Raw genomic sequence first — 17,638 nt, 5'->3', positions numbered from 1 at the left:
ATGCTTTAAGAGGAAAGATTTCAAACTTCCAACAGCAGAAAGGAGAAACCATTCTAGAAGCATGGGAGCATTATCAAGAATATATTTTGGATTGTCCTCATCATGGGATAGAATATTAGTTGCTCATGCAAAGTTTCTACCATGGATTAACTCAAAACGCTCATGAACAACTCGATGCTACTACTAGAGGATCATTTATGTCACTCACCCCTGGAAAAGCTAAGACTCTCATGGAAAAGATAGCCTCTAATCAAGGCTGGTCATCATGCAATATTCAATCATGCCATATGAGTGAAGAAGTACTAGAGGAGGTGTGTGCATTATCAACCAAGATGAACACACTATTGAATTGGCTTGAACAACGAGCCAATTTCAAGAAGGATTGTCAAGCTATTCAAGATGCATCCGGTGCTCAGAATGTATGTGGAGAGTATTTGGGGATTGAATTCCCTGAATATCAGGAGGATGCAAATATCGTCACCAACAACTCCGCTCCACAACAAAGGCAAGGATGGAAACAACAACAATGATCAACTCACCTAGGTAAGTACCCAGGTGGTTACTATAATACTTCTAAACAACCATCCTTGAGAGACTTAATCTTAGAACAAGCCAGGATTAATGAGAATATTTCTAAGAAGCTTGCTTTTAATGATAAAGTCCTAGAAAGCATAAATAATAAAATGGATAGTTTTTCTTCTGCTATAAAAGACCAACTTAGCTTTAATAAAAGTATAGAATCACAATTAGCCCAGTTGGCTACTTCACTGCCTGTTGCTACTAATGTTGAGAAGGTAAAAGCTATAACCACAAGAGGTGGCAAGTGTGATCCACCATATCCGACAAGGACAGGTAAGACACCAGTGGTAGTGTAGGAAGAAGAGAAAACATCTAATGAAGTTGAAGAATTTGGGCCATAAGAACAAGAATTATTACAAGATTTTTATGACACAACTCTCCTACCATTTCCACATAGAATCGGAAAACCAAAGCGGATGAGCAATTTGATAAGTTTGTAGAGGTAATTCAAAAGTTATATATCAATATTTCATTGCTAGATGCCCGATAGGTACCTACCTATGCGAAGTATCTTAGAGACATCCTCAACAACAAAAGACCACTACCATCTACTGAGGTGATCAAGTTAACGGAGGAGTGCAGTGTGGCCATCCTAAATACTTCACCCATCAAGAAGAAGGATCCAGGATGCCCCACTATCGATTGCTCGATCGGGAATTAGAACTTCGAGAATGCATTATGCGATCTTCGAGCAAGTGTTAGTGTCATGCCCAAAAAGGTCTTCGACAAGATCAACTATTCAACACTCATGCTAACATTAATGTGTCTACAACTAGCCGACCTATCGGTCCGCAACCTTACAGGAATCGCCAAACATATTCTGGTAAAAATCTAAAACTTTTTCATTCCTGTAGATTTTGTAGTATTTGACATGCAGGAAGACATGAAGACACCTCTCATCCTGGGAAGACCCTTCCTGAGCACTAAAAATGCTCACATTGATGTCAGGGCCGAAGAAATTAAATTCTGCATCAATGGAAAGAAGAGCGATTCGCCTTCAAGCCAAGACCAGAATAATGCTCCAATTTGGAGTGGCATGAAGATCAAGTGCAACCGGTAAGGTCTCCATCTCCAGGACCAACCGCAGCACCCGAAGAATAAAAGCGAACGGAGGAGTCCAGTTTGTGGGACTTAAAAATCCCGAACCTTCACCGAGAGGAATCATGAGCAAGTTCGTCGGCACGATCAAGAGGGCGGTGTTGTTCCGTTCGTCAAGGAGCTGTTCTTCGTCCCGTGCTAGGTCCGACATGGAGGTTGACCCTCCATCTCCTACCATTGGATCATCCTCATACATGGCCCAAGAAGAGTCCTTTATCCTTCTTAGGAACAAGGACATCAAACTACAAGACAACCGGGAGAAGGGGATTTTCTGGGCTTTGAAGGATAGGACATTCGCCCATACTCCCGTCCTCGACCCGATGCTTCTCCAATCAACAAGTATGGATTCTAAATTCGATCTCATTTTTAAGAATATTGGGTGCCAGAATGTATGGGAGTTACATGAACAAGGGTGTAGGCTCTTGACCATAGAATTTCTCTGCACTTTGCAAACCAAAGATACTGAAGTTTCTTTTAGATTGTTTAATAAGGAATTCTCCCCATCATGGAAAAGCTTCAGTAGGTTTCTAGGTTTTCCTGAACTCTATGATGTATATATAGATGATAAGCTAAATGATTTTGATAGGACTAGGTTTTGGCAGGATATATCTAGATAGGTAGTTTGCCACCGTCCTCATACTTATGAAATTCTATAACACCCTAAAATTTGCAACCTTTTAAAATAATAGAATATGATTTGATTAAGTATTTTTGTGAGCATGAAAACTTAGGAAATAATAAATTTTATCAAGTTAAAAAGTAAATATAGGGTTTACCTACATGTTATGCACTCATGCTGTTGCATATTTTTATTTGTGTTGTTTGATTTTGATCAAAATTTCAAAAGGATTTAATTTAGATTTGAAATTGGATTAGAAAATGTGTTTAAGAAAAAGAAAAGGGATTTCTTCTCTCTCCCCCTCTCTTCCCTCTCTTTCGGCCTGCTAGCCTAGCTAGCCCGGCTGGCCCTCTCCACCCGCAGCCCACCTTTTTCCCCCATCTGTTCTCAACTTCAGGCCCAGTCCCATCCCGCGCAGCCCAGTTCTCGTGCGGCCCAGCAAGGCCAGGCCATAGCCCACATAGCCGCTCAGACGCCCCCTCTCTCCCCCTATCTCTCTAGTTGACGCCCTGGTCCCGCACCTTCTCTCACCGACAGGTGGGCCCACCCTGTCAGTCGCGCCTCCTACCACGCGCCGTAGCCGAGCCAGACACTGTCCGCGTAGGAGTTCATAGCCGCCATGCCCTCCTCTCGATTTGGCCATGGATATGGCATGCTACCCACACCTCGTCCGCCATAAATAGCAGCCAGAACCGCACCGCCTTCCCCGAACCCTAGACATGAGCCGATGCCCTCGCTTGAGCCCACAGCAGCCGCAACTCTACGTGCTGCCACCACCGGAGATTCACCGCCGTCGCACTCGTCCCTCCACTGTTTCTCCACCTCCGAAACCGCCTTGCCGAGCTTCGCGTGGAGGTAAGAGAGCTTCAGGTGCCTCGTATGCTTTCTCTCCCGCTCTCTACTATGCTCGCGCTGTCACCAAAGTTTTGCCGATGAGCCCGAGCCACCCAAGCTTGCCTCGCGTCCACTTCGTCCATCCGCTAGTTTCACCGATGCCCTAGACAGACTCGACGTCGCCCGCTCTTCGTCCTAGTGATTTTCCCGTTGAAATCCGGGGGCCCTATGGCATTTTCGTAGAACTCCAGCGAGCCCCTCTACTCTCTGGCAATGGAGCCACCGCGCCAGACCTATTCAAGCCACCGGCCTTTCCTTCTCTCCCTCCTCAGTCTAATCCGGGCTGTCTAGATCAGATCTCACGGTCACTATTCAAAGATACCAGTTCGGTCGACAATTTTTCTAAAGAGACCCTCTTCTATTCTCTAATCCAACCCGTGGTCCAAGGCGTAAACACTGAATACATTTTCTTCTTTTAAAAGCGTATTTTCTCTCGGTTTAGATTTAAAATACGTTTTCCCTATTTACAATTTTGCCGCTAATCTTATTTTGCTCATAACTTTTTCATTTTAACCCCGTTTTGATCCGTTCAACTTGTGTTAGCTTCGTAATTCCGTAATCTAGATGATAGTACTACTATTATACATGTTTATCACTTTTGAAAATTGAGATTATATTTAATCTATTATTTATTAAAGGAAATCTTGTTTAATTCATAACTTCTTCGTTATAGCTCTGATTTTCATGATATTTGTGTCTGTGTGATCATAGCGAGATGTAGATTCATTTTACAAGTTTTCATCTTTATTTTATGTTGTTGGTGTACTTTTCTAATCTATAGTCTTGTTTTCTATGCATGATTGCTCTCCGATGTTTGCGTGTTGCTGTGGTGATCGAGTATAGACGGTGAGCCGTTCGTGAACGATCAAGAGTTCTTCTTTGAGGAGCAAGGTCAGCAGGAGCCCTTTGATCAAGGCAAGTATAGCATGGGATTTGTACTAGCCACTAGCTCCCACCCTATGCTTTGCGTATACTTTTGTGGTAAGTGGTATGCAAGGGTACAACAAAAGGCCTATATGAGACTGTAGGTTTCCTATGCAAGTTCATCAATATTTTATAATAATAGTTTATCAAGTTTTAACCCATCTCATCCACACGTTCACCCCTTTCGCATCACACACATCTCAGCCACACTCTCTCTCTAGGCGACAAGGATGACTCCCGCTCGTGCCTTGCCTCAATGGCCAAAGCCATAAACCAACACCAAACCTAGGGAGAGAAGAAGAAGGGACACCTCTCACTAATCAAGTGAAGCGTAGGTCATAGGCATGTCCATATCCGAGAACGCGGCTATACATATAGATCAATCAACTCTGCAGAGCAGTGTACACCTAGAACCACAAGGTCACCATCATCGACGATCCGACTTGTCTAGGCTGATACCGACTGCCACCCAACCGGTATAGTGCCACCCTACCACTCAGCCCTGGGCCACCTCAGAGTCCACCAAAATGCTGAGACTGTGAGACATAGTACCAGGGCCCCTAGAGGTCACTATGCTATCTTAGGAGGGTGTGGGTCCCATGCCCGTACCTCCCTACACTGTCACCTTCCAACCTAGTAGTAGTGGCATCGTCCTAGTTGGTCGGGTAATCGTTCCCCTGCCCATTCAGAAACGAGTGGTGTGTACGTAGGGTCCTATGATCCGATTCTCAAGACACACCAGTCCTTAGGGGGACCGGATAGGATATCTTCTCAAGGGGTTAACCGACACCCCGTGCCTCGGTGGCACCTCCATCTGGGGCTTCATCCCACAAGGACACTCCACCCCAAGATCTACTCATCTCACATGCACCCGCCATAGGTACCTTCTCATGAGGGATGCCCAGGTCGCACCCCTCCAACAAGACTCATCCAACGACTCATCATAAGATCCTGCCCGATCAACTCAACCCTCACCACACACCCAAGATTCACGTCAAGATCTCCCCAAATTGTTATCATATTTTTACCATATTACCGGCACCAAGTGCCTTGGCCACTCACAAACAATCCTCCACCTATCATCACATCATAGATATAATGCATAGTAGAAGTAAAGCAGTAAGTAGTAAGCAAGCGTCTAGCCTAACAGCGGGTGTGCAAGGGTACAGGTTGCGACAAGGTAATGGCCTCAGAAGCAAATCTACCATGCAACCTATCATAGTTCATTTGCATAAAAATAAGGCACTAGCATCTACATTGTAGCATGTCTAATAGGATTCTACGAGGTTGAAAGATCCTAATTGGCTAGAGGTGAGTGAATAGCCTAATTTAAAAACTACAAACCACTAAACAAACTTGTTAGACAACTAAAGGGCTATAATGCTTTTTGCTCTAGCTCTAACAAGTGTTGCAAGCCTCCTATCCCAATAATTCTAATTTCTATAATCTCTAAGACAATCAAAGGCTAAGTCACTTAGAGCTCTCAAAGCTAGCTACACTAAAGAGCTCAACTAGGTGAAAAGCTAAACTAGCAAGGGTAAGTCAAGCTCTCAAAACTAATTACACTAAAGAGCTTGTTACAACTAGTTTGCATGAAATAAAGAGAGGATGGAGAGGTTTATAACGCCGTGTAGAGGTGATGAACCAATCAACTAATCAACACAATAAGAATACCGGGAGAAATCCAATGGCAAGAGACAATCAATTTTTCTCCTGAGGTTCACATGCTTGCTGGCATGCTAGTCCCTGTTGTGTCGACCAACACTTGGTGGTTCGGCGGCTAAGAGGTGTTGCACGAACCTCGTCCACACATTGGACACCGCAAGAACCAACCCACAAGTGAGGTAACTCAATGACATGAGCAATATACTAGAGTTGCCTTTGGCGCTCCACTAGGGAAGGCACAAGAACCCCTCACAAATCACCGGGAGGTGGCCAAGAACAATCACCAACTCTTGCCACAACTCCTCCGCTACTCCAAGCCATCTAGGTGGCGGCAACCACCAAGAGTTACAAGAAAACCACAGCAAAAACGATCGCCAAGTGCCACTAGATGCAACAACACAAGCAAATGCATTTGGAATCACTCAATCTCACTTTGATTTGCAATATCAAGCAAGGAGATGAGTGGAAGAGGTTTGGCCTAGCTCACAAGGATGCAATGTCAATAAAAATGTGCAAGAGGCTGAGCTAGAGCTGGCCAACTTCTATTTATATAGCCCTCACACTCAACATACCCGTTGGCCCCTTCAATGGGCTGACTGCGCGTCGACCAGACGCACTGCAGGGTGCACCGGACGCGTCCGGTCGACCGGACGTGCTGCAGGGTGTACTAGCCGTTTAAATTTAGCCGTTGGCGTGCAACGTCTCCTTCCACGCGCGCTCACTGACCACGCACCGGACGCGTCTGCTTCATCAACCGGACTCGCCAATAGTGGCATCCGATCACTATCCAGAGAGGTTCCAGAAATGATATTTGTCGACTGAACGCATCCGGTCACCCATGACCGAACTCGACAGCGTCCGGTGCTCTCTCTGCTTCAACTCCGAGCGCCACGTCATTAGCATCGGACACGCCAGAGTCGTGTCTGGTCTATTTTCTCAGCCAGCGTCTGGTGCAACACAGAGGACTCCCTGAGAGCACTTCATTGCACCGGACACGTCCGGTCACATAAGACCGGACTCGCCCAAAGTCAGCACACCTAGGGTTAAGCACCGGATGCATCCGGTCACCTCAAGGACCAGCATCCGGTGCACTATGTGAAACCTTGTCTTCTTTGTATAGAGCGCCGGTGGCACCGTCGGACACTCCGCCGGTGGAACTTCATCTCTAAGCGCTTCACCCTTACTCCCAAGTGCTAACATAATGTGTATCACTTATGTGAGTGTGTTAGCATATTCTTCAAAGCATTTTCAAGGGTGTTAAGTTAGCACACTAGGTCCTAATGCAAATGCATGTATGATTCCACCTAGTGGCACTTGATAACCGCATTAACCAAGATTCTCCCCTCTTCATAGTACGGCTATCTATCCTAAACACACTCACACCCTCTATGGTGTCTTGAGTGCCAAAACAAAGAGCCCTATCAAGTTATACCTTTGCCTTGATCTGTTTTGTGTTTCTCTTTCTTCTTTTCCCAAGTGTGAGCACTTGATTCATCTACTTGTGGCCTTCACCATCCACCATCATGATCATCACTTTGCTCCACAACTTGGCTTGGACTACCTTTACTAATTAACACACTTAGCCACGAGTTAGTCCAATAGGTTTCATCAATTAACCAAAATCAAACTGGAGCTTTCAGAGGTTGGGTGGGACGTGGCACCTGTTCAATGTCATCTCTAAGATCCTCAGTGTACTAGTAGTCGTTCTCCTCCAAGGTCCTACTGTCCTTCGCGTGTCCTTCCTCCAATGGGTTTTGGCATGATCAACGCATCCTCGATGCAACTACCTCGATAGAGTGGCAAGCAAGACAGAAAAACCATCAAACCACTAAACCTAGAAATACTGCAAAAAGGAGGCAACAGAGCATCAGAAGAACAACTACACCGAAGGAAGACCAAAGGAAAAATGACTTAGCCCTCTCGGAGGATGTCCAATCCCTAGGCCAAAAGAAACACAAGTGGTGGTTTGCTAATTACAAGCTTAAGTCTCAGCCTAGCCAGTAGTTCCTGGGTCGATCGTGTGGAAATGTACGGCTTTAATAAATTAGCATAGACCCTAGCTCATCCTAAGCAAACACCACAGCTCATGGTCTTCTGATTAGAGCATCGCAGAGATGATGGGAACCAAAAAGTGTGGCCAAGGGAAGGAAGCAGTCCTAGTCTCTCTTAATCCATACGCCACTATAACTGACGTGAACCAAGAGAGGGTGGAACAGGGGAGAGAACAGAAAAGGGCAGTGGTCTACTTCGTCCAATCCACATGCCATGGAAAAGACGGGGCATCGAGAAGGAGCAACCCACAATAGAACACGAGTGCCCAATCCACTTGTAGGGTACCATGACCTAGGTGCACTAAATGCACTAAGACATCCCTAGGGTTCTTAGCAGTGCGGTTGTCACCGTGAGAACCAAAGAAATACTACGGTCTAGACAGGTACAAGCATACAAGGGTTTAAGCACGGCAAAACCAAAAGAGGGAAAACACGGGATTCCGCTTCCTTTGTTCCACTCACCATAGCAACGATGGGAATTGAAAGAAAGGAATCAAGAGAGCAACAAACACAAAGCGGGTGAAGGGCTCAATCCACATCTTACTAGATCGACGAGGATTGAGAACAATAAAAGAATGGAATTCACACCCTTTCAACCAACTCGTCATGGGACGGGCGAAGGTTGGAAGAAAGGGGACATGATCCCATGATCCAAACCCACTCATAGGGCACCACGACTGTGCAACTGAGTCAGCACAAGGCTACCCCTAAGGTTCATAGCGATGCGGTTATCACCGCTAGATCTAAAGGGACGCTATGGTCAAGTGGTACAAGCATAAGAGGTGGTTAGGATAAACAAGTGAGAAAAGAGGTAAAGCCCGATGGTCATGGCGAGGCCAACTCGTGGCCACAAGCTATACCTACATGAGTTGGTGTCCGTCGGTCAACGATCGTTGTTTCCTAACTCATCCACTAGGCTAGGTCATGTAGGGCTCATCGGGTGCGGATAAGAGCCGCATCGATGTCGAGTCTGCAATGGCCATGTCCTAGGGCTGAATTGGGTTACCAACAAGTATAGTCGAACAGAGACAACTAAAATGAGGGAACAAGCTATGCTTGGCATCAAGGCCATGACGGGACAAACCCATGACCAAAATGGCCAGACGCACCACAATTCCCTCGACTGGCTCGAAGGCACGGTCCACAAATGATGACAGACAATGCACAAGGACACACAAAATCCACCGCACAACACTCGACGGAGGAGTAGTGCACACAACCATAGCGTCAAGATTAGACTAGCATGAAGGCACAACACATGCATCAAACAGATAGATAGATAGATAATCGTGCATCATAAGTGGATGAACAAGCATAGATGATAGAAAAATGTATGAACAAAAGTATGAAAGAGCAAGAAAGGGCTTTCATCGGTGTCGACTAGGGTTCAACCTTGCTATGGATCAAGGGTTGCTGCTGCTTGCTGCTAGCCAGCTACAGCTTGGCTACAACTTGCTGCGGCTTGGCCACGGCTGGCCGATGGCGGCTGCTACTAGCCGGGAGCTGGCCGAAGGTAGCTGAGGTGGTGATGGAGCTCTGACAATGGAGCAGTAGGACTGCAACTTCCCTATCACAGTGAAGATAGCGGCACAAGGGCTGGGCTCAGCAAAAACAGCGGCGGAAACGAAGAAAAGGTGGAAGCTTTGCCTTCGGTGGCTCACCAGTGGTGGCTACATCGTGGTACAACTTGGTGGTGTGGTTCGGCGCGTCCCTAGATGAGAGATGGTTGCCATAGTAGGTGACGTAGAGGTGAGGAAGGCTATGGACATGGCTTTGGTCACCAAGACATCGCGGTCACCGCTCAACGAGGACAGAGGCCCTGACACGACAAGGACGGTGCTGCTCCTCGGCTTGGCTGCATGGCAGAGGGAGGAAGGCATGGCGTCAGTGATGAGGAAGGGCGCGACCTAGTCATGACGTAGAACAGGAGGTGGTGGTGCTGTGGAACGATGCAAGTGAAAGAGTCCATCGTCACTGTGGAGGCTTTGGCACTACTTGGCATGGTCACGTTCGGTCATGGCCATGGCGTGAAGGTGAGGCGCGGTAGGGTCAGCAGCTTTGGGTTTGGCATTGTAGAGAAGGGCGCGACGTCGGGGCACGGCGTCTGTGGTGATGTCGTGGGGTGGCATGGAGGTGCGCGGTGGTGACAGACGTAGAGGTGGTCATGGTCATAGAGGAAGGAGGCGTTGGGCTCGAACGAAGGCACGACAAGGCGAGGACATCGCGCTCCAAGGAAGGGCATGGCTCGATGGCGAGGCAGAGGACACCATGGTGCAGGCCCTGCATGTCCATGTTCACACAGGCACCAGCATGGTGGAGGCACGGCGTCGCAGCTTCGGGGCTAGGCCGAGACATCGAGGAGAGGCGGAGGTGGCTAGCTGATTGTGGTGGCGAATGGGGTCGCGGTGGAGCCACTCGGCAGGCTAGAGGCGCCAGGCGCCATCGTGGTGGACTTGCATCATGGCTGCGGCACAACACATCAAGCTCTAGGTAGGTAGTGGCGGGGTCGTGGCCGGCGGCGGCTGGCTGACATGGCTACGTAGAAGGGCAGGGGAGGCAGACAAGGGAAACGGGAGTGGTGGCGATGCTTGGAAGCTCTAGGAGATGGAGCGATGGCTGCTCCTTTTATAGCGGCGCCGGCTAGGGTTCTCGAGGTGCCACCAATCCTTGGCATCTGTGCTCGCTACGGGACACGCGGCGCAGATCCAGGGTACGCGTGTACGGATGTAGAGGTGTCGGTGTGCACATGGCGGCAGCTGAGAGTGGGTGCAGGCGTGCGTCGGGTGTGCACGGGTGCGCCTAGGGTTAGGCATGGGCACGCGACGGGCCTGCAGGGGCCACGCGGGTGCGCTGGCAGGCATGTAGGGGCCGGTGGGTTCGCGAGCTTGCGGGGGCTCATGGCTGGGCTGAGCAGGCCGGTGTGCCGCTGGGCTGCGCACGGGGGAGGCGAACTAGGCTAGCTGTGCGAGGTGGGCCGTGCAATGGAGGGAGGCCGGGGCCTGGCGGTAGCTTGGGCTACCGATCGGGCTAGCGAAAAAGAGAAAGGGGAGGGGAGTTGGGCCATGGGAATGGAGGTGAAGGTATAGTTGGGCTAGTTGGGGAAATAAAAGGAAAAGGAATTTTTTCTTTTATGAATTTAGGAAATTTGAGATGGGATCAAAGAGAATTTTGAGAGGGGAATTTCAAAAGAGTTTGGGGAAGATTCAACTAGAACTTGAGATGATTCAAAAGGTGTTTGAGAGGGATTCAGAAAGAGATCAGAAAAGAATTCAAGGACTTTGAGAGTTTCTCATCAAAAGGAAATTTGAAAAGGAAATGAGGGGAAGTTCCTATGGATTTGTGCACTCCAAACTCTAACAAGACTCGAACACGAAAACCACTCAAGAGCACAAGCACTCTCCTACAAACAATTCTATATGAATGCAACGATTTGTTAGCGGGTTAGACTCGGGTTCAACCTAGAAGCTACATGCTTCCCACATTGCTGGAATTTTTTTAAAAAACATCATATTTTTGGTTGCTCAGAAACCCGGGTTGTTACAGTCCTTCCCCCTCACAGGAATCTCATCCCCGAGATTAAGGCGTTGCTCGATCGGTGGAGAGATGGGGGTGCTGCTTCCGAAGTTCTCCTTATCCCGGAACTTGCTTCTCTTGCACTGTGGTTGTTCCACAAGACTTTGCAGAAAAGAATTGTCGACATCTAGGTCCTCTCGATAGATTGGATCAGAAATCTTTGCGAGGTGCTCAAGATACTCAGGCGGTCTTGCATATCCACGGTTCCAATATGAACTTCTTAATCTGGTCTCTCTAGAACTTTCTCAGTTGCGGGATGTGCAACACAGGGTGTTTTTCAGCTAGGTTAGGTGGCAACTCCAACTTGTAGATGGGCTTCCCAATTCTGTTCAAGATCTTATAGGGGGTCTACAAAGTGAGGTGCTAGCTTGCTTTTATCATGAACCTCACAGTGTTTCTGAAGGGGTGATACCAACTATAGCCACTTTGAACTCAAGATATCCATAGTTATCAACCCTAAAACTACGATCTCGCCTTGCTTCTGCTAGCATAGCTCTTCAGACAAATCTAGGCTATCTCCAGGTTCTCTCTAACTTAGTCACTTGCCCTTCGGTTTCTTTATCACTGCTGGTCCAAGAACTATCTTTCTCTGGCTTCTGATCGTATAAGCGGGATCGCGTTTGATGGCTATTGTTGTAGGAGAACTCAACGATGGATAGGTTTTCCTCCTAATCCAATCCAGAAGTTGAGATTCACACCGTAAACAATCTTCCGTAATCTGGTTCACCCTTTCGTGTGAGTTGACAAAAGAGAGTGTGATCCTAGTTCCTAGATTCTTCCCAAGAATAATTAAGTCACTTGATCCAATGATCGACTATGAGCATATCGGTTCATTTTCCTTCTAAAAGCGGGGTAATCTGACTGCAACGTTTAGAAGGATGTCCAAGGGCCGAAGTAATTTTTGCGGTTCTCTGGCGTTCGTCGTTTACATCTTGGCGAATGTCGTATCTAGCCACATAGGTTGGAGTAACAAGTCATCTGACAAGATGGGTTCTCGGATTTGCTAATTTTGTGGAATATATAATAGATTCATCAATCACAAGGTGTCCCGTGCATCGATTTGATAATTCTATGGTTTTGTCCTGACATAAGTGTCTTGATCTTCTCGGATATTCTCATATAATTTAAGTGCTTCTATGATCTTCTCACCTGTCTGGTAGCATAAGCTATCGCTTGTTCATCTCGCATGAGCACATATCGTAAACCTTGCATAGAAACGTTGCAATAAACCATGAAATCCTGATGACTATCGGGTAAGGTCGACAACAGTGTCCAGCTAATCCAAGACCAGTCCTAATAATGGTAGCATTCTTTGGCTGCTCTATCCTACTAACTATGTCAATCTTGGATGGGTCCATTGAAATTTTCCATCTGCGATCAACCCATACCAGCTCCTTATCTCTAGGATTCAGGAATGCAAGTTTTTTGATACAAGAATTCTCGCTTCTCGAGCTTGACATACCATTGATAATGCATTAGCTTTTCTAGCACATCTTCTGAAGGTGCTTCTCAAGTCCTTCATATGTTTCTAAATGGATCATGTTGTTGTCAAAACTGCAGCAAATTTTTCTAGCTCTTCGCTAAGAAGGTCCTATATTAGGTCCATGAGGTATGCAGGCACTAGTCAATCCGAATGGAGCACTTGTGAACTCAATGTCTTGGTTGGGGGCAATCCTGGCATTTTAACTGGAAAGGCGTTCGGGTATTCTCAGACAACTAGCATGTCTTGAGTTGGTGACGATCGGTTCTTAGGTAACCCTAGCTGAACCGATGCTAGACATTGAGGGCAAACTTGGTCCATATGTCCAATCTAGTGGCATGTGCACGTAGCAAACATCAAGCACCTTCTTCTCCTTCGGTATCAACAGTTTGCTTCATTGGAACTCCTTCTTACTCTTGGTGCACCTGGCATACTTGTTCTATGTGCTAAGAAACCTAGTCGTGTGTTGTAAGTTGTTCCTGGCCTTGTTGCGGAGGGGGTCTAGGTAGCTTTCTATTTCCAACTATGACTCTTTTCAGGGCTCGAATTCCCAAGATTTGGCTGATATCTCTATCTCTTCTTGTGGTGGAAGGCTTCTTTCGCTTGCGCTTTTAGGCTTAAGACCCATCTCTATGGAGCAGTTGTGTTTGCTTCTTTTGAGTCAGGCAACTGCGGCTGATGGAAACGCTTTGCAAGGCTCGAGGGAGGATTCCACCATATGGTAGTGCTTCCTTTGCCTTCTAGTTTCTATGTACCTAGGCACATATCTCGACTTGGTGGTGCTCTTGAACTGACATGGTACTCATTTGTAATTTTTCTTGAACTCTTTTGCTTACACCATTCCTTCCATGAGGCGGTACCTTCAGAACGCTTGTGCAAATTCAGTTCATCCAACATGATGAAGTCGGGGTGGGTATCATGGAAGCAATCCCTTCATGAGTCCTTAACGCCTCTAAGATGAAGGGTGTCAATGTTCAGACCTTCCTTGTTAGTGCATTTCTTTAAGTCAAGCCTCCTTTTGGGTCCACATAACCAGTCATCTACTTGGATTGGGTTATCGACGTGGTCAAAGGAGGGTTTAGCTTGTAGGACTCCTTGAGCTTCTTGCTGAAAGACTTCATGGGATGGCTCAGGTGCTCCATATTGGAAACTTTCTGCCAGATACGGGTCTGATGGGCTAGTAGTTGTTGTCTAGCCGAGCGCTTTCAAGGCTCAGGTCTCAAGACTTTGGTTAGGCTCTAGTCATATCCAAGCTTCACTTCTAAGGTGACAGATGTATCTAAGGTTAACTCCATGGTTAGTGTCCATCAAACTCTCCAAGCTACGATCACTAAAATGTTGTCTTGCTCATCTGGCTCAGGCATTTTTTTGTTGACTTGATACTCTCCTCTAGCCTGGTATTTGGTCATCCATCAGTATGTGGGCCTAGTTTTATCTAGCTGGGTTGGCCAGGGTTCGGAGTCTTACTTGCACAAAACAGGTTCTATAGCCTACACTCATACGACAAGAAGCACACAAGAAGCACAAGAGCCCAACAACTCAAGATCTAGGCAATCAAACAGCATTACAACTCCTAATGCATAGTGTTGACTTAAGGTGACTCCAAGGCCTTCAAAGTCTCACACGACTACTGATCTAGCGTGGGTGGTCATGGGGTATGTTTTATATGTCAACTTTCCTTGACAGGGAAGTCAGTTAGCACCAGAATTCAAGGCAGAGGGGGAATCAAGTGTTAGCATCTAGAGTCCTACAATAGACAGGTTGTTTGGCTTCTATACTAGTGTTTCGTTCTAAGGGTCTCATCTTAAGGTCAAGTATGGCTCTGATACCAACTAAAACGATCCACGATTTCCTCGAAGGGAAATCCACAGTTTATAACATAATGTGATAATCCTAGAAAGACCAAGTTATCACATAATCTTCATTCAGCTGATATCACAGTCATACATTAGTGGAAGTACAAGTTTACAAGGCATTACAACATTTGGTAACACACCTAAGTACATCATTATTCTAGTGGGAACACACGCATCTTCATCAGAGTTGATGTAGCGCGTCAGCGAGTGAAGGCACCTCCTTCACAGGTAGTCATCAGAGTTGGTGTAGAATGTCAGCGAGCATAGACTGCATCTTCTCAACCAAACTAGAGCATAGGAACGAGACCATCTAATCCCTCTAATCTCCTATTGTCGCCGTCGTAGATGACATCCAATCCTGCTGAACAATTATCAGTACGATTTGTACTGGCCACTAGCTCCCACCCTATGCTTTGCATATGCTTTTGTGGTAAGTGGTATGCAAGGGTACAGCAAATGGCCTATATGAGACTGTAGGTTTCCTATGCAAGTTCATCAATATTTTATAATAATAGTTTATCAAGTTTTAACCCATCTCATCCACACGTTCACCCCTTTCGCATCACACACATCTCACCACACTCTCACCACACTCTCACTCTCTAGGTGGCAAGGATGACCCCCGCTCGTGCCTTGCCTCAACGGACCAAAGCCAGAAACCAACACCAAACCCACGGAGAGAAGAAGGGACACCTCTCACTAATCAAGTGAAGCGTAGGTCATAGGAATGTCCATATCCGAGGACACGGCTATACGTAAAGATCGATCAACTCTGCAGAGCAGTGTACACCTAGAACCACAAGATCACCATCATCGACGATCCAGCTCATCTAGGCTGATACCAACTGCCTCCCAACCGGTATGGTGCCACCCTACCACTCAGCCCTGGGCCACCTTGGAGTCCACCGAAACGCTAAGACTATGAGACATAGTACTGGGCCCCCAGAGGTCACTACGCTATCTTAGGAGGGTGTGGGTCCCACGCCCATCCCTCCCTACACAGTCACCTTCCAACCTAGTACTAGTGGCACCATCCTAGTTAGTCGGATAATCGTTCCCCGCCCATTTAGGAATGAGTGGTGTGTACGTAGGGTCCTATGATTCGGTTCTCAAGACACACCAGTCCTAAGGGGGACCAGACAGGATATCTTCTCAAGGGGTTAACCGACACCCCGTGCCTCGGTGGCACCTCCATCCTGGGGCTTTGTCACACAAGGACACTCCACCCTCGAGATCTACTCATCTCACATGCACCCGCCACAGGTACCTCTCATGAGGGATGCCCATGTCGCACCCCTTTAGGCAAGACTCATCCAATGACTCGTCGTAAGATCCTACCCGATCGACTCAACCCTCACCACACACCCAAGATGCACGTCAAGATCTCCCCAAGTTGTTATCATATTTTTACCATATTACCAGCACCAAGTGCCTTAGCCACTCACAAACAATCCTCCATCAAGCATCACATCATAGATATAATGCGTAGTAGAAGTAAAGCAGTAAGTAGTAAGCGAGCGTCTAGCCTAACAGCAGGTGTGCAAGGGTATAGGTTGCGACAAGGTAATGGCTCACAAGCAAATCTACCATGCAACCTATCACAGTTCATTTGCATAAAAATAAGGCACTAGCATCTACATTGTAGCATGTCTAATAGGATTCTACTGAGGTTGGGTGGGATGTGGACACCTATTGAATGTCATCTATGAGATCCTTAGTGTACTCATAGTCATTCTCCTCCAAGGTCCTGCTGTCCTTCGCATGTCCTTCCTCCAAAGGGTTCTGGCATGATCAACACTATCCTCGACGCAACTACCTCGATAGAGCGGCAAGCAAGACAGAAAAAACAATCAAACCACTAAACCTAGAAAGACTGCAAAAAGGAGGCAATAGAGCATGAGAAGAACAACTACACCTGAAGGAAGACCAAAGGAAAAATGACTTAGCCCTCTCGGTGGATGTCTGTTCCCTGGGCCAAAAGAAACACAAGTGGTGGTTTGCTAAATACAAGCTTAAGACTCAGCCTAGCCAGTACTTCCCAAGGTCGATCGTGTGGACCTATATGGCTTTAATAAATTAGCATAGACCCTAGCTCATCCTAAGAAAACACCATAGCTCGTGGTCTTCCGATTCGAGCATCACAGAGATGACGGGAACCAAAAAGTGCGGCCAAGGGAAGGAAGCAATCTCAGTCTCTCTTAATCTATATGCCAGTGTAACTGACGTGAACCAAGAGAGGGTGGAATAGGGGAGAGAAGAGAAAAGGGCAGTGGTCTACTTCTTCCAATCCATGTGCCATGGAAAAGACGGGCATCGAGAAGGAGCGACACACAATAGAACATGAGTGCCCAATCCACTTGTAGGGTACCACGGCCTAGGTGCACTAAATGCACTAAGACATCCCTAGGGTTCTTTGCAGTTCGGTTGTCATCGTGAGAACCAAAGAAATGCTACGGTCTAGATAGGTACAAGCATACAAGGGTTTAAGCACGGCAAAACTAGAAGAGGGGAAACACGAGATTCTGCTTCCTTTGATCCACTCACCATAGCAACGACGGGAATTGAAATAATGGAATCAAGAGAGCAACAAACACCAAGAGGGAGAAGGGCTCAATCCACATCTTACTGGATCGACAGGGATTGAGATCAAGAAAAGAATGTAATCCGCACCCTTTCGACAAACTCGTCATGGAACGGGCGAAGGTTGGAAGAAAGGGGACATGATCCCATGATCCAAACCCACTCGTAGGGCACCATGACTATGCAACTAAGTTGGCACAAGGCTACCCCTAAGGTTCGTAGCAATGCAGTTATCACCGCTAGATCCGAAGGGACGCTATGGTCAAGTGGTACAAGCATACGAGGTGGTTAGGATAAACAAGCAAGAAAAGAGGTAAAG

At 47.0% G+C, this 17,638-nt stretch overlaps 1 non-coding gene across 1 annotated transcript; it reads right to left on the bottom strand.

Annotated features, from left to right (window-relative positions):
• On the bottom strand, positions 1-109 carry LOC136468138 (small nucleolar RNA R71). Its single transcript, XR_010761679.1, has one exon. It is a non-coding gene; the product is annotated as a small nucleolar RNA R71 (small nucleolar RNA).
• Between the last annotated feature and the right edge of the window lie 17,529 nt (positions 110-17,638).

Source organism: Miscanthus floridulus, chromosome 7 (assembly GCF_019320115.1).
Source record: "Miscanthus floridulus cultivar M001 chromosome 7, ASM1932011v1, whole genome shotgun sequence".
NCBI lineage: Eukaryota > Viridiplantae > Streptophyta > Magnoliopsida > Poales > Poaceae > Miscanthus > Miscanthus floridulus.
Note: the sequence above shows the minus strand (reverse complement) of the source record. Positions and strands in the feature narration are given on the sequence as shown.